We start from the raw sequence: 22,007 nt of genomic DNA on the forward strand, positions 1-22,007 counted from the left end.
TTCAAATGGAAATAAGTTGGAAATTTGCAAGGGTCAGGGTAATTAACCACAGAAACAACTTCTCAAGGGATGGGATGGATTCTTGGAGTCTTTAAATCAAGACTGAACGTCTTTCTAAAATATCTGCTGTGGTTCAGCTAGACATTTTGGCCTTGATGCAGCAGTGTGACTTGGTGAAAATGGCCTGTGTTATGCAGGAGGTCAGACCAGATAATCACAATGGTCTCTTTTGGCCTTAAAATCTATTAATCAGAACTAGAGACTTTGGTCTGTGACTTCACAAAAGCCCCACTCGTTGAAGCTCTTCTTTGACCAATGTGGGCAGCTATTTGAAGCCACCCAAGATGGTGGAGGACTATGTTATAAAACCATGTGAAAGACAAGATAATGGGAATCATCTACTGAACAGTATGGCTAGGACGGCTTTCAATTGTCCACACACTGGTCAGGCAAACATTGCTAGAATTCTACTAGCAACACCACATTTAAACACTGCCACAGCTAGCATGTCTGTTCTGGACAGCAGTGGAAGTAAAAATGCTAAATTCCTATTCGGTAGATCAGTTCTTTGCAGATTGTGGTAATAATGGGGATTCCCAAATGTTGGAAGCAAGTTTCTTGCATCCATTAATGTAAAAGTCCCCAGAGATGAGGTGAGCAAATAGCAGGTGATTTTTGTCCCCATGGTGATTAACTGACAGAATTGACACAACTTTGCTCAGAGCAATTTAGTCCTACAATAACGCAACAGTAGACCAAACAAACCCAACAACTCCCTGCTTAAACAAAGCTATGCAAGTTGAACACAAGCAATTTACAGCCCCTGTTCTACTCAAGTGATATTTGAGTATATCTCAGATAGCTGAATTGGCAACAAAATCACAAACTAATTTTGTAGTGTAGCAGCTCTACAACTTGTTTTCAGTGTTGAGATCGCAGGTCAGACTAGGACATGAACGGAAGGTCTTCATTTGCAAAAAACAAAAAATTGTCAGGCACACTTTAGAGTGCTAATCTTGAAAGATGTTAGATTGGAAGCTTTCCTTTATATAGAGGGCATGATGGGCTGAATATTACTTCTGAAAGCAGGGCAGCTTATTTCAAGTCTGAGAAACCAGCCTCTCAGAAATATATAGCCTTGTTGAAATACCTGGGAGTAATTGCTTTTCTTCAGCTCTGTACTACGTTACCAGATTGGACAAATAAATAAAACACAGTTCAAATTCAGCTCCTATATTGTCGATAAAACCGTGTGACACTTTGACTCTGGATCATGTAATTCTGGAAGGAAGGCAGCATTTACAGAAACTCGATTGAGTTTGATTTAGGGGAGGAACACGTTGGAAACAGTAAAACTCGACACTAAAATGTCTCCTTTTTTCCCCTCTTAAAAAAAGGGGTTTTTGCAGGATTGAAATGGACGAGAGCAATCAAAGCCAATTTCACACCAGCCTGGGGAATATTTCAAAGATGAGTGTTTCCATAAGCTAATTGGTGGCCATTATCATGAAATTATAAGGCAGCAGGAGCAATTCAGCCTTGCCTTCTTTCTTTTTTTATGATTATTTTCCAAGAGATGTCTCGATCTCTGAATAATTCCACCCACCCAAACACAGCCGAGTTTATCTGCTCTGTGGCAGCCCTGCTGCCAGTGCTGCACATCCCTTGTTGAGGAGGGGCTTCATATGGGAAGGTTCCAAGGTACTAATAATGACAGTGATGGCAAATGATAAGCATGGATCTGTGATGAAAGATTCTGCACATAACCAAGCAGCGCACCATTAAAATACTGCGTCAGTCTCTTGTGAGATGCCACGGTCAATAAAAGCTTCACAGAAAAGTGAAACTATTTGGCTGTTTCCATTGTAAACGTACAGTGCCGGTCACTTAGGGCTCGTCGACACATACAGCGCTGTAGCAGTGCAGTTGCAGTGTGTCCGGTGAAGACGCTCTATGTTGATGGGAGAAAACTCTCCAGTCGGCATAAAAAAACCCACCTCTGCGAGCCCATGCTGGGCCATAGCCTGCTGGACTCCCCCCTCACACAAAGAGCCAACCCATGGACTTTGATGAAACTACTCATGCAAGTAAGAAAAGCAGGGTTTTGGCCCCTCTGGTGTTGATGTATTGAAGATGATGCTCCAGTGAGATGCCAGGAGGTGGTAGCATTTTAGGGCTGGGATGCTGTCTTCCTCTGTGTTTGCAGTGTCTAGCCCAATGAGGCACTCAGCACTTCTACAACATCAGCATTAATAACATTTGCATACTGTGGCCTAGTGGCTAAAGCCCTGGTTTAGGACTTTAAAGGCAGCTGTGCTACCGAGTGAGCTTGGGCAAGTCTCTGTGACTAGGCGCCAATGGGGATTGTGGTGTTAACCTCCTTTGGAAAGCTTTTTAAGACCTGCTGATGAAAGGGGGTATATAAGAGGTAAGTGTCACTGTTGTCCTATGGGCACACAGTGGCAGGCTTTGGCACAGCAGTCTTTTCTGTTTGTACAGCCCCTAGCACAGAGGGGTCCTTGCCCATTGCCATAGTGAAGACAATCAACAATAAGAGGGAGGAACTGAATTTCTATTGCTAGAGACATCTGTGATGGATGCAGGGATGGTGTAGGTTTATTTAAACCCTGTGCATACATCCTGCTCAGCTTTGGCAGAGGTGGCCAGAACTGTGCAAAAGAAATGCCAGAGACCTCAGCTGAGTCACCACCACCCCAGATTTGTTGCCCCCCTCTCTGATTCCAAGCACCTTAGAACACTCTGTGCCCTTTGGAAAAACCTTGTTACCCTCTCAGGCCCAAGCCACTTGGATTTTCACTGAGGATACTCCACTCCAAAGTTCGCTCCATAGTACTACAGAAAATCCTCTCCAGCAACTGTCCTTTCCCATAGCGCAGCTCTCCTGCATGCAGAAACTGGATGGAGCATATGTATATTCCAGATGATGGCTGGGTGCTAGCAGGGGGCCCCTCAGAGCGTTCAGCCTTTAATTTTGGATGGGTTTCAGAGTAGCAGCCATGTTAGTCTGTATCTGCAAAAAGAACAGGAGTACTTGTGGCACACATTATCCATCCAATGAAGTGAGTTTTAGCCTACAAAAGCTTATGCTCAAATAAATATGTTAGTCTCTAAGGTGCCACAAGTACTCCTGTTTATTTTGGATGCTTATTCAAAACTTCTTGCACGCAGAAGCAAGATGGAAATTGCATGGGGACGCGCATTCTTTGTGAGATTTCTATCACCACCCAGGCCCTTCTATTCACCCATTGTTATAGTACCAGAACATTCAGAGACACCAAAATTAAAACTAGCACAAGGCAATACCTTTATACACAAGAAGCAATTAGCCTGTGGAACTCATGGACACACTGTATCACTGAGGTCCAGAGCACAGGAAGAATCTAAAAAAAGGCAGGAAGGGAACATAAGCTTTCCTTCAGCATGGGTGGTAGAAGATGCATAGATATTAAGGTCAGAAAGACAATTATGATAATCTAGACCCATGCCCTGCATCTTGCAAGCTCTACAATTTCACTTTGGTCATTCCTGAGCTGGATCCTCTGTCATGACCAGTGTCTATATGTCGATGCAGTCACAGCTCCTTACACATGTGCAGTTGATCTGGACACCTAGCTCCCTTAAACTCCTTCTGCAAATCCCAGTCGCAACCTCCACAAAGCTAAGTGATGGATCTTTGGCTGTTTATAAGTTGGAAACATAAACAGCCTCTCTCACGCTAGTGGCACATCAGCAACAAACTGCGCCATGTCATTTGGTTACAGACTGCACAAATTCCAGGGGTCCATCATGTTTTAAAGGCCGATTCTTGAAGCAGATTATTCATTCCGTGCAAAACCGAAGCCACCCGGAATCCCAGCACATCATAGCTGTTTGTTTACAGCACAGCCCTGAAGCGGATTGGCACCTCTTACAAACACTGTCAAAGAGAACAATTTGTTACTTGTCTGTAAGAATCCCAAGGAAACCCTGTTTATTGACACAGAACTTCTCCCCTTTACTTCTGCAGCTGTGAAAGTAACATCCTCTGACTGTTGCCAGTGCTAACGGTGTGTGTGCTGGGAACTGTGCTACATAATTAGGCATATTATGGGAGAGTTTTATACCTCTCCTATGCAACATCAGCACCGGTCACTGGACTAAATGTACCATTGGTCTATTCTGGCATGGCAGCTCCGATGGGAAGATTGTTCATTACAGAATTCTTATTAGCAGTGACAGGCAGATCTCTTAAATGTGCTTGATAGGTGATTATGAAGGCTGCCAGTCATTTTCATCTCAGATTTAACTCCCTCCCACACAGATCTGGCATTAGTTTGCTGTTTACGGCTGCAAATTATTGACATCACAAATGTTGAATCATGAGGCTGAGGTTAAAAGGAAGGATTTCTGCCTCATTTTTAGCTCCCTCCACTCCTGGTCTCTGCCCACCCCCTTTCTTTGTGCACCTCACATTGAGTATGTGTCATGCACGGCAGTCTCAGAGGGATGAAAGCTATGGCAACAGGAGTTGCGCATCTAATTCTTGATGCAGTGCACTAAAAACATACCGCACAACATCACATTTGCTATTCAGAGTGGCTGAGGGGATACAAGCAGGGCTGTCCAGATGTTTTTTTTCCATTGAAACTAAACTTGAGGGAAAGTCCTGACTGGCCTGCACAAGGTGGGAGAACTGAACATCTTCAGGACATGGTTACTGAGCTTTTCACATCTAGGTCGCTGCTTCAACCTTTTGCGTAGGCTGGTAAGTCATTAGCTGTCTGAATATTGCAAACTGCACTCACTTAGATGTTTAAATGGATTTAGTGTGGTTCTGTTCATCTGACAACTACCAGCTCGGTGAACACTGAACATGGGATCTCCAGAGCTAAAATGCCCAAGTTGCTACAAGTTCAGCTAAAGAGCCACTCCTTCAGATTAAAAGCTGTAACAGACTCACATCCTCTGTGGATTGGGCACAGCGGGAGGCCTGTGACACCCACCCATCCCTGAGTAACATGCACACCCCTTTTGTTCTTAATTAGATGGTAAGCAATGGAGGGGATGGCCCATGTCATCCTATGTATTTTTACCACACCCAGTACAATGGAACCCTGATCTTGATTCAGGCCTCAAGGCAGTACCATGATATAAATAATAAGTTTCTTCAAATATTAATCTCCCCAACTGGCAGGAATATTGCGGGAAGGGCAAATGCTCATCAAATAGTCTGAATACTGTTTATTATATGCATTATGGTGGGACCTAGAGACATCGAAGGAGATGGGGCCCCATTGTGCTAGGTGCCGTACAAACATGTGGTGAAAGACAGTCCCCACCCTGAAGAGTTTGCAAGCTAAAAGCCTGATTTTCACAGGCGCTGATGACTGGTGAAGCCCATGGATTTTTAACAGCTCCGGAGCAAGGACTTATAATGGGATCCTGAGCTTTTCTTTTCTCGGCCAGTGGTTCAGACCCAATTTGGACAGGTTAAGAATGAATGCCATTGCAATCTGAAAGCTAGTAGACGTGCAGCAAGTTTGGCTGGGTCTCAGTCCACTTACTAATGGGCAAACATGCAAATCACCTCCATTTCTGTTTGTTCCAGCAGTGTCAGTAAGAGTGAACCGGTGTGGAAAGCTACTGCCCTTAGAGATGCTCTTTCCACATCGAGGTTAAGGCACGCTGGGCCTGATCTAAAGCCTTTGGAAATCAATAGAAGAACTTTGAAGGGCTTTGGCTCAGGATGGCCTGCGGGAAGTTTGCCTCGCAGCCACCCATGCTGGATCTTTTTTGTGCATTGAATACTTGAATCTGCTGAAATTCAGCCCAGAATTCATTTATTTCCCCCTTCCTTCACAGTCATAAATAGAACTATCAGGCTTTAGCAATGAACCAGATTGTAGCAGATTTGTGTGGGCTGGAGTTAAATTTGGGTCTAAACTAAGAACATTCCTCTGTAATTAGGGATGGATTTGAGAGAGTAATTAGGCAGGAAATTAACTGGACTGATCAGATGGCGAAGAGAGAGAATGTTAAAAAAAAAAGTTAAAAAAGGAGAGACTGAGCTTAGATGCCAGTAAACTGAGAAAAGAATGAGGAAAAAAAATGAGATACCACAATGTGTCGTGTTTCACAGCCTAAATCCCTGTGCAGCTCACACACTAATGGTCAGCTCCTTAGCTGGGGTCAATCAGCATGTCTCCATTGTCTTCAGTGGAGCTGCTCTCACTGAAACCAGCTGAGGATGTGGTCTAGGTGAGTGGCTCTTAACCTTTCCAGATGACTGTACCCCTTCAGGAGTCTGATTTGTCTTGCATACCCCCAAGTTTCATCTCACTTAAAAACTGCTTGCTTGCAAAATCGGACATTAAAAATACAAAAGTGTCAGCGCACTATTACTGGAAAATTGCTGACTTTCTCATTTTTACCATGTAATTATAAAATAAAGCAATTGGAATATAAATATTGTACTTACATTTCAGTGTGTAGTATGTAGAGTGGTATAAAGAAGTCACCATCCATATAAAATTTTAGTTTGTACTGACTTCGCTGGTGCTATTTATGTAGCCTGTTCTAAAGCGAGGCAAATATCTAGATGAGTTGATGTTCCCCCGGAAGACCTGGATACGCCCCAGGGGTACACTTAGCCTTGGTTAAGTGGCACTGGCCTAGGTACTTTGCTAGGTGGGCACTAGCCCAGACGTGGGCAAACTATGGCCTGCGGGCCACATCCAGCCTGCGGGACCGTCCTGCCCAGCACCTGAGCTCCAGGCCAGGGAGCCCTAGTCCCTGGCCCCTCCCCCGCTTTTCCCCCTCCCAAGCAGCCATGCCACCACACATCCACGCTCTGGCCAGCCGCTCCCGCTGGGCAGCATGGGGAGCACAGCTGGCTCTGGCCGGGTACCGCGGCTGTGAGCTCCTGCTGCTGGTAAGGGGGCAGGGAGATTGGGTAAGGGAGCAGGGGGTCCTGGGGGGCAGTCGGAAGAGAGGGCGGTTGGATAGGGCAGAGGTCCTGAGGGGGCAGCCAGATGATGGGCAACAGGGAGGGTTGGGATTGGGAGTCCCGGGGGGCCTATTGGGGGCAGAGATGTGGATAGGGGTCAGGAGGGCAGTCAGGGGACAGGGAGCAAGGGGGGTGGTTGGATAAGGGGGTGGGATCCCAGGGGGCAGTTAGGGGCAGGGGGTCCTGGGAGGGTGTACTCAGGGGATGAGGAGCAGAGGACAGTTGGATAGGGGGTGGGGGTCCTGGGAGGGGGCAGTCAGGGGACAAGAAGCAGGGAGTTTGGATGGGTTGGGCTTTCTGAGGGGGCAGATAGAAGGCAGGAGCCAGGCTGTTTGGCGAGGCACAGCCTACCCTACCTGGCCCTCCATACAGTTGCACAACCCCAAAGTGGCCCTCAGACCAAAAGTGTGCCCACCCCTGCACTAGCCTCTGCTGCTCCAGCTTGCCAAGAGTAGAACAGTTAAAGTTGACTAGAACCTCAGCTGGTGTCATGCAGTCAGCTGAACTGAAATCAATGGCTCTGTGATGATTCACTCCAGCTGAGGCACTGCCCCAGTGTTTTAAACTCTCCCTGGATGCCTGAGAATAGTTAAGTGCAGGAGCCTAGTTGACCATAAAACTTGTAAAGGGTCTCTTTAGCCAGTGTGTCTGGCTTCCTCTGTGAACCCAGGCAAAGTGGAGCAGGCATGTCTGCAGGAGATGTGCTGTGAGAAAAACAGCGTCTCTGACAAGGTTCCTGGTGTTTCCTGCTCACAGCCCCCTCAGGAAGCAGAATACGTGGCAGCAGTGTAAAATGAATAAACAGCAGGAAAGAGGTTAGCTAAAGCTTTTCAAAAGCTTGGAAAGAGATTAAGTTTAGCTTTAGTTTGGCATGACAGTTCACTGGGGAGTGGGGGTATTTTAATGAAATCAGTTTGCCTGTCCCTTAGAACTGACTCCGTGTGCATTTATATTCCAGACAGGCCTGACCCAAAACTCTGGCTCTCCTCACTCACAAACAGGCAGATTTGAAATCTGGATTGGGCTTTGTGAGCCAGATCCACAGATGATGTAAATTGACCTGGTATAACGCTATCCTCCCGGGTGTATCTCGCCAGTGGGAGTGAACCTGGAACATCTGGTTCCAAAAGACCCTTCTCTGTTAGGTCTGCTCTACTGTTAAAATACAGAGCTACATCACTCAGGGGTGTGAATCCTAATGGGAATAGCTATACTGACCAAACCCCCATAGTAAAGGTGAATGGAAGAATGTGTCCATTGACCTAGGCAACCTGCCCAGGGACGAAACAGCAGTATCTACAGGGCAACACTGAAGAGGCATAGTTACGCAATAGCAGTGCTGCTGTCGTAGCCAGAATGTAGACAGGGCCTTAGCCAATGCTGCAGCAGGCTCATTAATTTCTAGCTATGGCCTTCCCACCACTAAAGCAGGCCCAAGTGGGTGTGGGTTATACTAGCTCTAGTGAAGCAAATGGGGTGATGGCAATTTGCCACAGCTGAGGAGCTATTCCCTTCTCTTGAGCCCATCGCTAATTTGTATGGCTGTGTTAGTAATGAACCATTCAAATGGCATATTTTCCTGCTGCTAATGGCTGGAAGGTGGGTGGCTGGCTTATTAAAGAGGTTTCACCACTGTATGCTAAGCACAACATATTTATGATTCAAGAACAGATGCTGAATAAGTGACAAAACAGCTAGCTACTAAAGGGTAAAGTCGCACCGTTCAGTGTACGCCACGTATTTGTGCTGATCAGGTACCGATTCTATTTTCCGAGTTCTCCTGCTAATCAGTAATAATTCCCCAGCTCTGACTAGGAAGTAGACTTGTTGCTTTTTCGTGAACTGCATCCAGGGGCAGCTCGGACAAGGAGATTCCAGAATTGTTAGTACATGCGCACACCACAGTGCCCTCTCCAAACAAGGACCTAGAGTGTTAATAAGTAAAGCAAACAGCAAAAGGTTTCACTCTGAGCCGACAGATCTCCTAATAACCAAAACCTTTCAGAGTCAACATTTGCCATCAAAACAATCTGCTAAGTCAGGCATATATTTCTTCCCCTCAATCTCTTGGTCTAACTGGTAAGCGCTGTTGTGTGCTTCATGCCTAATCTCACTACAGAAATGGCACCGGAGAATTAAACAAAGCTCCATAAATGCCACACCTGGTATCTTCCCAACCTACTTGGCAAATGAGTTTGGAAGGGAAAATCCAGAGAATGATTGCAATTCACTGAGGATTAATGTATTATCATTTTTGTAACCCCAAAAAAAGGAGGAGGTGGGGGAAATCATCAAGCAATGATTAAAAACAGACTAATCTTTTACACATCTCAAATGGGGTCACTATATTGTGCTGGGAACACGTTGACCAGGAGATTAATTCAGTCACAGGCTAGGTCTACACTTATGGCCATGTACAGAGCACTGCACCTCCTGCTAGCATGGGTGTAAGTAGCAGTGTAAATGGGGAGACACTGCTTAGGTGGGTCAAGTAGAAACATGCCAGAACCTCTGGGCTATTCCACTACACGGCTCTCTGCACACCCAAGTAGTTCCTCCCACCTGTAATGCTATTTTTAGGAGTGTAGTGTCCGGCTGCTTCTTCCCTGCCAGAGTCTTTCCAAGTTGTCTTTTCTACAGTGGGGAAAGGCTCTGGCCAGGGCAGTTGTCAGAGCCTTTCAGTGATGTAGCCTTCCTTTCTCTGTGGAATGTAGCAACTCCAGGTATCCTAGATGTCACCGCAAGTGTAGACAACACCAAAGGTGAAACTGCCCCCAGCCTCAGAGAATCCATCCCTGATTTTGTGCTGAGCCCAGTGCATCTCAAGACAGGACACTGTAGCTGAGGGCTCAGTGATGTATCACTAAAGTCAAGGAGCGTTTCATGCCACAGACACAGGCTCTAAATCAATAGTGAGTGGATTCACCTACACAGGGCACAGCCTGCTTATATCATTGCAGGTGCAAATTGAACTGACACAAGACAGAAGCCACTAAACATCACTCAATGGCAAAGTTTTGGTCATTCCAAATATGGGCTGGATTTGACCTCGTAGCCCTGAGGTGAAATTCTCTAACCCATCATTCCTCAGTAATCTCGGACTAAACTGCCATGTGTGTTAGAGTCTGGGAACAGAGGGAGAATGTTAATGCTTTTCCCTTTAAATAGGACATTTTAAAAAATAATTGAAATTCACTGCATGGCTTATTCCACTCAGAGAACTTTGTAGGAAAAATATAAGCATAAGAAGAAATGCCTGAAGGGCGTTTTATTTTGCATCTTGATATGAAAATAAGATGATGGTTCATAAGGCCATAGGTAGAATCTCACTTTTTTAAGGTTTCAGCCAAACAGTATCATATATAACTCTGGCAACCTGTAATTCTAGCAATGAAATGTATCGAGCAGATGTTCTGTTTCTGCACAATATAGTTTGTTGTTCTTACTGTTCTGTATACAGATTACATCTATCGCTATTTATTTGTATTCCAGTAGTGCCCACAATTTGCAAGACATTGTGTGCACACCCACAAACACATTGAAAGACTCAACATGAGCTTTCAAAAATGCCTAATGGGCTTGTGTCACGGAGTTCCGGGCAATACTCTGGAACTGCTCCCTATAAAGCCAGTCAAGACTTTGTTGAAGTTTCCTCTCTGTGAGCAGGCTGTCTTTAGGGCAAGAAGCTCACATGCCTCCACCTTCCTGGATCTGACCTATGGAGCATTCAGCATCCTCTGCCCCTCTGTGCGCTTCCCACAGCGAGTCCACCCTGGCGGGATCCTGAGGAAGCCACAGGGTCCTCCCCCCCGACTTTGCAGTCAGACATGACCCTCAGCCAGCCAGTAAAACAGAGGTTTATTAGATGACAGGAACATGGTCTAAAACAGAGCTTGTAGGTCCAGCAAACAGGACCCCTCAGCCGGGTCCATCCTGGGGCCCAGCAAGCCAGACAAACCCATCTGCCCTCACTCCTCATCCCCAGCCAGCTCCAAAATGAAACCCCCTCCAGCCCCTCCTCCTCTGGGCTTTGTTCCTTTCCCGGGCCAGGAGGTCACCTGATCTTTTTGTTCTCCAACACCTTTAGCATCCCCTTGCAGGGGGGAAGGGCCCTGGCCATTAGCTGCCAGGAGATAGAGCATCGGCCATTTATGTGCACTGGCCCTTTGCTCTGCAACAATCTCACCCCCTAGAGACTTAACAAATGCATAGGGGAAACTGAGGCTCCCACACAGTATTCAGCGGAAACATTAAGAACAGCCCCACTTCGTCACAGCTTGGGAGAACAAGTCCCATTGACAGTCAAAATCTAGGATTTTTAAAGATGTTTAAGGGATTTAGGTGCCCAAATCCAATCATTTTTCAATGGAATCTTTGTGCTCCTGAATCTCTTAGCTACTCTTGAAAAATCCCACATGCCTCAAATCAAACAATTCTCAACCTAAGTTTGAGATTTTCAAAGCAATCTAGGGGATTTAGACACTATTAACTGAGTGGAAATGTATCTGACCCCCCTAGGCCACTTTAGGAAATCTCAGTCTAAAGGCCTGAGCCAAAGCCCACTGAAGATGGAGGAACCATTCCCATTGACTTCAATGGTCCTTAGATCACGTCCTAAGAAGTTGCATGATATACAAAGGTTGACAAAGAGGGATGTAATAAAATATGTATGTATTTTGTATACCTTAACATTTTAACATATGCTGGGCCAAATTCTGCAGCCAGTTTCACAGGTGCAAATCCAGAATAACTCTTTCAACCTCAGTGGCAGTTGCTTATTGTTTTCAAAATCAGGTTTAATAAAAATCCCAAGAAAATTAATCAAATCCTTTGGAATAACAGGAGGGAAAGTTCAGGGTGACTGATCTCCTCTGAACAGTCTTTGAGCAATAAGAAAAGCTAAGTGATTTATTGCAAATAATGCCGTGTGATTTATATGCCCAATCATGACTAATCAACCCATTATGCAGACAGGCCCTTAGATGCAGGAGTCTGAGGAGTGGTGTCACTTAATATATTTTAGTACTTGTCTATATGGGGAAATTAACCAGAATAACCACTGTAGCATAAGCTATTCCTCAATGGCTATCTTGGAATAGCTTCCAGCACAGTCGCTCTAGAATAATGTGACTTTTAGCTTGTTTGGCAATAGCTATTCCAGTGGCTTCTCTGTGTACACGGGCCCTAAAATACTTTACGTGAGATCACTTCCATCTTATGGCTGAGAAATGCTAGTTGTCATTGAGAACTCTGCATGTTTCACAGCTTGTAGGTGGTGTGAAGTGCTTCTCTTTTTCTGTGAATTTCCAGGTGACCAGGCTGAGCTGAGCAAAAAGGGGCTGGCTTTCTCGGTAAAGGATGTTCCCCTTTTTAGACGGAGGATGTCCCTGAGACTGAGATGTTTTGCATCTCAGTGGATCTGGCCATGCATCAATAGAAAATAGACGTGCTAAATATATAAAACAGCCTTTTTTTTTCCCCAGTGCATGCTGGGCCCAGGAGATTCTATCTAAGAAACCTTTGTGTTAATGTTAAATATACATAATATATATATTTATCTGAAGATTAGCTTAGCAGAGTAGTTAAAACTAATCTAACAAGACGCATTTGACCCAGAAAACAAGAACAAATCCAGACACAGAAGTTCAGAACTCGGAATATATGACGTATCCAAAGTCTTACCTCATTTTGCTCTTGGGAGTTTCTCGATACACAAAAAGCAGCCATATACTTGCAGTCTAAAGAGCATTTATTTTGACTGAGTGAAACAAGAATAAATATAGTAAAAGAAGTAAAATCTTACTGACCAAAAGTGCTAAATAAGATGAAGGAATCATTATTATCATTATTTTATTAATTTAAATTTAAATTGTAAACTTTTTGAGGCAGAGAGTGTCTCTTTAAATGGGTTAGCACAATGCCTAGCACAATGGGCATCTTGACTGTGGCTCCTTGACACAAATAATAATGACAGTGAGGTTATAATATAGTAACAATATGCTAGGAATGCACTGCCCTGAAACATAGGGTGGTGGGAAAGGATACCTAGGTTTAAAGACCGAGAGAAGAATGAGATCTAATGGGGAAAGAAGCCATTTGATTTTCAGGATTCTGAGCGAAGGCGTTGAGAGTAGTGGAAAGCTCAATAGTGATAGATTTTTAAAATTATTCTTCCCTCTTCCTGGGCATAAATTTAATTTAAACATAATAAAAACTTAAAAGGGAAAATTAAGATGCTGGAAGCAGTTAAGCAGCCTGTCTGGAGACATCTGCAAAATGGTTTTACTCCCAAGCAAATACAAGGAAACTGTGGGTGGTTGGCTGTATTTTATTTCATTGTCAAAAAGAATAACTCCTGCCATTTATACGGTGCCATTTTCAGCCAAATTCTTTTCATAGATTACTTCCAAAGCGGCCCAGAGATTGATTTATTTTTAACCTCTGTTCTTGTAACCCTTTTGCTCCCAGCGGCACAGCATCCTTTCATCACGGCAGCAGGTTATTGAGAGCTGAGCATGAGGTTATATATTTTAAATAGGGGCCTGTCTGCAGCATCAGAGTATAGCGGGAACTTGATTTTTTACCAGCTTTGATCCTTCTGTATGTCTGACTGTTTCCCCTCTCTGCTTCAATGTGCAGGGAGCTCTTTGGGAGACTTCCTATCTGCAGCCTTGTTTCCACTGGGCCAAACTCAGTCCCTGGTGTAATGGCAAGATGGAGTTACACTTGGGCTGAACTGGGCCAGTTATGCTCTGGGCAGGGGCTACAGCAATGAATGTTTTTTTGCACTGTCTGATCTTTCCCTTCTGATACCTTTATGCCACTTTCTCCCACCCACAGCACATCCAGGTGCTGGCGGATGTTTTCTGTGCATTCACCATTTATAGTCTGTCTCTTGCAGTCACTTCAGTGGAGGAGAAATCTTCCCATGAGGCCCATGGATTCAACTTCCTCTGACCTCCCCTAGCAGACACAAAAATCAAATGATCTGGTTGTTTCCTTCAATGAAAGATGAAGACAAAGGGGCATCCATTTCCTATCCATATCCTCTTCTTCTTTGCAGGAGGCAACAGAATTCTTGCAAAGAATATGGCTGCTACAACGCCTGGCATATAGACATGTCCTTTGGTCTGAGGATCTGAAAGTGCTTCACAAAGGTTAGTCAGCAGCATTCTCATCATTTTTATGGGTGGAGCAGGAAATGAGGCACAAAGCCTAAAAGCTCACAGTGCAGATGAGGTCCCATTGATTTCTGATGGAGTTGCAAGCATGTTTGTATCAAATGGCAGCATTAGGCATGGAGAATTTAAATGAGCAGACCCAGGTTTTTGAAGTGAAAGTGGCTGTTTTGCAGCAGTCTCTCTAATGATTCATATGTTGTTATTTTTTAACATGACAGGATACCAGAGGGTTCTGGATAGGGATGCAGAGCTATTTTGCTGACTTGCTGCAGCAGCCAGATCAAGTAGGACTTTTTAGCTCCAATGTAGGGATGTAACTGCATGCATTCCAAAGAACCTCCAATATGGAGAACTTGGAGATGCTCCAAGGACCCTGGGCTGACCTCAGCTCAGGTTCAAAGATGTTTGCAAGAGAGATTTGAAAACTTTCAACATCAATACCATAAGCTGGGAAGATGCAACTAACAGGCCATATTGGATGGCTATCCTGCATCAGGGGTTGTCAAAGCAGAGGAACGGAGGTGGCTGAGAGACAGGAAGGTGAAGAGAGCAAAGGAGAAAAGCATAGTGATGTACCAGCTTCATGTTCTGACCCTGTGCCTTACGCCCGCATTATCTGTCAGCGGTTACTGTGTGTCACGACGGACTTCTTAGCCACTCCCAATGCTGCGGCGCCACACACAGTAACTGAGCTGCTTTGGCGCTTACTCCATGTTGAGCGGCCTCCAAAGGCAGAGGGAACAAGAGGTAAGGATAAGCCATAGGCATAAGATTGTTTGCTATTTATGTTAACTATTATGATGATGATGATTCATTATTAATACAGCAGTAATGCTTTAGGAGGCCCCTTTATGCTCGGTGCTCGGTCAACACACAGGGAGAGACAGTCCCATGCCCAAAGAGCAGATATTCTCCTCGACCAGAGGCAGCAGGGGAACCAGAGGTCATACAGATCAGCGGCAGAGCCAGAAGTAGAATCCAAACCTTCTGGGTCCCAGTCCAGTACCCGGTCCACTGAACCACACTACTGCAATAACTACAAAGGCAACCCCCCAAAAGACTAACCAATGCGTTAATGCATTAGGGGCAGAGGAAGAAGGCTCCATATTACAGTGAAATAGCCCAGTCTAACCTTGCTTTTTGGTTACTTGATCCCACTTAAATAAATATATAAAACAAGTTAGGAGAAGAAGCAGCCCGCTCCAGATTTCTGGGGATTTATATCAGGCTGAGTCAAGGATGTCTGCCAATTGCACTGACAGTCTGTTCTCGTAGGTATCAGTGTGTACACCCCAGCCCCCTGCTGGGCCAGTGGGCAGGCTGAACAATAAAATGGGGAAAACTATGTGAAATTAACCTCAAGAGCCTGATTCTCCTCCCACTCACATCTGTTTTACACCAGCATGGGGGGAACTCCACTTTATTCCAGATTTACACGACTGCAAGGGAGAACAGAATTAGGCCTGACTTCCACTCCCAAGAGCTGAGAAATCCAATCCCCAGGCTTTAGTGCCTTCCAGAAAGCCACCCCTTTGTATTATATGTCTCAATATGGTCTCAAACAGGAGGCAGGGTTATAATGAGGGAGACCTTTATGTATCGTGTAGGTTCCATTGTCATGAGACGTCAGATGTATTACTAGTGGGATTTTAGCCTTTGGCTTCTATTGTTGGTTAGGCACAGGGTTCACCTTCATTCTCTTTTCCTTAATTGTCTTTTCCTTAATTGTGTGCTATTAAACAGCTGCTATGTTTCACCCTAGAAGTGGCTGCATTTCAGCAGTGAAGGGAGGTGATTTCTGTTGGGCACCCTCTGGGACGGGAAGCACATCATGGAAGATTGTCAGACCCCTTCTTATTACTTTCTACACCCAGAGAATTGGCTGCTTTCCTAAGGGTTAAACAAATTAAGACACAAGGAAATTAATGTGCCACCGCCCTTTGTGTCCCCAGGCCAAAAAAAAAAGAACAACCTACAGACAAGGGACAGGAGAATGAGGAAGTTTTACCTTGAGATTTACCTTGCTAGATTTTCAGGTCTGCATTACAGAAGACACAGAGTGAGGAGTGAATAGCGTCTCTAACCACATGGCTTCTGGGTAGGGTGACCAGATAGCAAGTGAGAAAAATTGGGACAGAGGGTGGGGGATAATAGGAGCCTATGTAAGAAAAAGCCCCAAATATCAGGACTGTCCCTATAAAATTGTGACATCTGGTCACTCTACTTCTGGGCACGTTTAAGGCAGGGGATGCAGAGAGGCAGGGACTGCCACATAGGCAGGCTGCCTCTCTGTTGCTTCTCTCTCCATTCAGGAACAGGGGTTCCATTGGTTTACAGATTTACACTGATGTAAATGAGAGCAGAAATTGGCCCTCACTTTTTTTTTTTTACCTTTTCTGAAGAGACTTTAAAGACAGAGAGGGGGAAGGGAGCGGAATGGAGAGGCGGTGGAGCAAAGGGATTTCTGTGTGAGTCATTCAGAAATACCCAGCTGAGGATACTGATAGTTCATATTCCTTTTGCACCTTCCATCTGGGAGTCTGTGAGGAGCAAGCCGCCCAGCCCAGGTCGACAGACTTGTGTTAGCGAGGCTTGCACTAATGCAGTAGCAATAGCTGTGTAGATGTTGTTGTTTTGATATAGTGGCCTGTGCAGGAGCTCAGTCTCTCAAGCCCACCCAAGCTGCAGCGGCTACACAGCTATTTTTAGCCTACTGGCTTGAGCCCTGGTAAATGCAGGTATGTCAAACCTGGCTGAAACGCTCACTCCCAGGTGCAGTGTAGACACACCCTAAGAGAGGCTTACTATGTCTCTGTTGGAAATGTAACTGCTTCCTCAGTTCCCCGTTCTTGTTGGTTCAGTAGCTTATATACAGCTGGCATCTTTCCCAGCATCCCTTTCCAGCCTCTAATTCATATGATCTTTTTGAACGACAAGCCCCAGAATCCTGGAACTGGGCAGAGCTGGACCCCTCTTAAAGGGCCAGGTCATTGTGGGTCAGGGTCTCAAAGCACTTTATAATGCTAGATGCATTTAATTTCACCACACCCCGGTGCATTACTACTCACCTCCATTTTGTTGATGGGGAAACTGAGACACAGAGCAGTTAAGTGACTTGCCTAAAGTCACAAAAATGAATTAGTGGCAGAGCCTGGAATTAGAACTCCTGACTCCCAGTTTGAAGTTTTAATTGCAAGAATTAAGTTTCTCTCTGCAGAGAAATTTGCAGACCCGCAACCAATCAATAACCACTGAAAAAAAACACTGCACTCTAGAAATGCTGATGGAGCACTTATAGAACCCATGGAGGCCAGGGGGATCGCAGCTTAATTAATTTAGGTTTGGAAAGCATGAGATCCTTGGATGAAAGGCTCTGTATAAATGCAACATGTGGTTAGGACTAGTAATATTATCTATTCTAGCTGTGTAGATGCAGTAACCCTAGACCAGTACCAGTGCGAGTCACTGCAGTGACACCTGCCAAAAGGAAAAGATTGGGGCCTGATTCTCGGTTGCACTTATGGCCAATTTGTCCCACTCTGGCAACATAAAAGGGACTCAGAGTGGGTGGAAATGGCCCTGGGAGATTCTCTCCCCCACAAGTGCAGAGATGGTGTGTGGCTCTCTTCTGACTGCTTCCTCTCTTTGATGTAAGGATTGGCTTGGGTGAGGCTGTAGTGCACTGTGGTTACTGTCTGCTTTCCGGGCAGCCCCCTGTAACTTAGAGCAGCCTCAGGCCTGCTCCATCTGACACTAGGGGCTGGACAGGGCCATGCGTGACCCCAGAACAGAGGGAGTGGAAAGGAGGCTTTGAGTCATATAGCCCACTGGTGAGTGTGTATTAGAAGTCTCCCTGTGTGGTGATCCACAGAAGATACGCATTGCTATTGCCTCTAGCTACAGAGCCATGGCTTTTTAGCCCACGTTTCAACACCTCACCCATTCAGCTCCGGAGGTCCCTGGTTCATTCCCCATTGTGTTGGCCAAGAAGGCGGTGGTTGTCACAGTCAGCTCCGTGCAGCTTCTGCATGGCCCATGCCCCAAGCTCGGAAATGGAGTAACTGAAAATGCATCTTAGAGGCTTTATGTTCCTCTGTAGGTGCATATAGGGGATTTGTACTGTCCTTTGTAATGGACTCTGTTTGCGATGTCATTAAAATTCCCCTGTTCTGCTGCAAGAAGCTTCTGATTGTGCCTCATAGGAGCTGCTTTTTTCCTCATTCATCAGCATAAAAAGCCTTGTCACTTCCCCACAACACATTTGTCACACTCATCCTCTGCTTACGCCAGGCCCCCTGCTGCCTGGCTTTGAAGGAACCCTACCCAAAGAATCATGCTCTTAACTGAGAGCTCTTCCTTCCTGCTGAGCCGTGGCATGTGAAGATCACAGGAGTCAGTTTTCTGTCCCTGCTAAGCACCGGCTGAGCATCAACCAGTGCGTGGCAGCCAGGCTGAGCGCTAGCAATCTGGGGCTTGTTCTCTCCTTATTAAGATCCTGCATCTCAAAAGCTTTTGCGTGAAAATGCCATGAGTAGAAGGTGTATCTTGGAGAAACAGGTTGGGAAGTGACAGAACATCCCAAAGCTCCTTGCTAGGGCTAGGCTGAAGCATATGTCCCTTGCATGCATGGATTGCTACTGTCTACTATTCAGTGTAATTGTTCATCTGGCTAACAGCCCTTCCAATTCAGATGTTGAAAAGGACCTACTGGCAACACTTACCGGGTTCCAATCCTTCGCCTCCTTGCTGTCCTAATTAAGTTAAATATAAAGGTAAAACACTAAAGACACTATAATAGACTTAATTAGACATTTATAACCCCCTGTCTAATCTGTTAGGGCATTCGTAAGGCAAATAAATATAAATGAGCCTATGGAGGACGAGTTGCAAGAGGTGTGAGTAAAAAAAATATTTGTATCTTCCTCTGCAAGTGACTTAATCAGAATGGACTTAGAGTATTAAAGTAGGCCTTATGCTCCTGAAATGTCTTGCAGTGCTGGGTGCAGTGAAATGTGGTGTATGCATCTTCAAACCTCCCAAAATAATGAGTCGGGACCCCACCTCCTCATCAAGAGTGGCTTAAAAATCATGTGTTGTTTTTTTTTAATGAATGGTTGTGTTTATTTTAATTTGCTTTCTGTTTTTTGAGCCTTTGGAGGGCAGGCGCTCAGATCATGTTTTCAAGTGCTTCACTGCAACCAGGAGGGTAAAAGTGCACTTCTTTTATTGAAATAAATGAAGAGATGCTCATGTAATCATTTGATTCCAGAAACTGGAGCTTTAAGTAAAATACCAAGTATTATTTATGAGACCAGGTAACACTCTACCTAGCTGCTGGGACTGCAGCCATTTTGCTCTCATACAAATCCCACCGTCTTAAGAGCTGCCAGAGGAAGCCATTTTCAGTGCACAACTCAGTTTTATTGGTCCTTCAAAATGCAGGAACTGTTACCTATTTTTGTGTGCTATCTATTGGCACCTTATCCACTAACTGTGTGTGTGTGTCCAGATAGAGAGCACACATGTAACACCTGTTACAGAAGAGATACAAACATTCAGGGGGCCCAATTTACAGCTCCCTGCAGCCTCCAGTGCAAAAGACACCCGAACAAGCTGCAGGAGACCCCTCCTCCCATGAATTTCCCCCGGTGGAGACTCTTCTTGTGTGCTCTTCCCCGGAAGGCTGTGGTACAGGGGGTGTTCCAGGGTATGGCTGAATGTCTTTTGTGCCCTTGCAATTCAGATGGCCTGGTGGTGAGCTCATGGCTGCCTTAATCTGCAGCAGGAACTCCGATAAGCTATCCCTCTGCAGTCCCAGAATTAGGCTGGGGCAAACCACCTCCCTGCTGTCCCAGCACTGAGCTCTGCACCAGACAGAGATGAATCCAGGCCTAGGAGGACTGATTCTCCTCTTGCTTATTCCAGGCGTTCACAGGTTTGACTCCACTGGCCTTGGTGGAGTTACTCCTGATTTACATGGGGGTGTGTGACCCGAATCAGGCCTCTACTCTCTGCACGCACATCTCGCTTTACCAGCAGCTTGCCTGTGCACATGGGGTGGAAATCTGGCAAGACTTTGTGGTGTGATTTTTGTGCCTCTGGTCACAACCTGGAAGTACTGATTCAGCACATCTATATCCCCTTGAAACTGGAAGTGAGTAGGGAGGAATGTACAATGGGCCTGAATCAAAATCCATTCCCCTTGCCCCCCACAAATGATACAGGATATGTAGGATCAGCCCAGCTGGACTCATCAACCCACATGGCCTTAGAAATCAACTTCTGTTCTCTCCTGTACCTTCAAAATTACAGAAGCAAGTGAGCAGGTCACCTGAGGAGGGATGGTCTGTAGTGAGAGGACTGGAAAGCGACTCAGGAAATTGTTCGCTCTCTCACAATTTTCCTGTATTACCTTGGGCAAGTCACTTAGTTTCTCTGTACTCATAGGGGCTGGAACTGAGGGTGCTGCCACAATCCCTGGCTTGAAATGGTTTCCATTATATCCAGGGTTTACGGTTTGGTTCAATGGCTCTCAGCACCCTCACTATGCAAATTGTTCCAGCTCCCCTGCCTGTGCCTTAATTCCCCATCTGTAAAATAAGTATAGTACCCCCTTTTAATCTGCCTCACCATTTAAACTGCAAATTCTTTGGGGGTTGGGCCCATCTGTCAGCACCTAGCACAATGGGGCCCCAGTCTCAGAGCCTCTGTGTACTGCCATCCTACAAATCACAGTAATTAGGCTCTCTATTACTTTCAAGTTCAGAGGCAGCCCAGGATCAGACCAGGGTGCTGCTGGTATGGTAGAAGGTGAACTAACAGAGTACAGTGCCTCCAGTAATGAACTGTTTTGCTTTCTGCACTTTTTAGGGCATCTCCCAAATGAATCCATGTTTAAAAATGCACAGGTAGGCATGCCCCGTGCAGCCAATCACCTGTCTGCTCAGGCTGGTATTGCCTGCCTTGCAACTGGGGCTGGAACATCTGACAGTGCCCCATACAGGTGGGCTTTTGAAGGATTTGTATGTGTACGCGCCCATTGGCTGTTGCTAAGGTATTAAGCTGGGCGATCGAACCAGCTGTAAGATGAAAAGAAAAACAAGGTACATCATGCAGACAGTGCTGGGCCGGGAAAATCCACTTTGACCTAGCTGTAAGCTGCAAGATTGCCTATGTCATTTTCATGTTGAAAGGTGGTTTTTTAAAACATCATTTCCCTCGGCTCTTTATGCATATGGCAGGTTGCACCTGATGGGCCTGATTCAACATCACATTGGGGCCTTCTGTGTGCCACCTAAATGAGTGCAAAGGGATGTAGGGTAAGACCCCAAGGAATGCTCCACAACAGCCCTGGGTGGAGGGGGATTCTGGAGGAGCTGGGAATGGAGCAGGTTCAAAGGAGGAAGGGGCATAGCTGCAGAAGACCCCAACCATTCTGTGCCTGTGCAAAGATCAATTGGAGACACTGTTGCAGGGTCACTAAGATGTGCCCGACTCCCATGGTCCCTTAAGAGAGGATACCCGAGCTGCATTGCCTTTGTCTCTGCATTGGCTCCTGTGATTGGTCCTGCTTTGAGCAGGGGGTTGTCCTAGGAAACGTCCTGAGGACCCTTCCAACCCTGACATTCTATGATGCTAGGAATGGATTCTTTCCTATAACAAGGAGTGTCTTCCTGTAGTACACCCCTCGCCCTGAGTTTAATGACTGCATTCAGGTTAATGCCCTCGAAATACTATTCCAGAGAGAGAGGCATCAGGCTGGAATTGGCAATGATATTCTTCAAAGAGAATTGGTTTAATTGCAGTGACAGCACCAAATA

The sequence above is a fragment of the Chelonoidis abingdonii genome, chromosome 25 (genome assembly GCF_003597395.2).
Source record: "Chelonoidis abingdonii isolate Lonesome George chromosome 25, CheloAbing_2.0, whole genome shotgun sequence".
NCBI lineage: Eukaryota > Metazoa > Chordata > Testudines > Testudinidae > Chelonoidis > Chelonoidis abingdonii.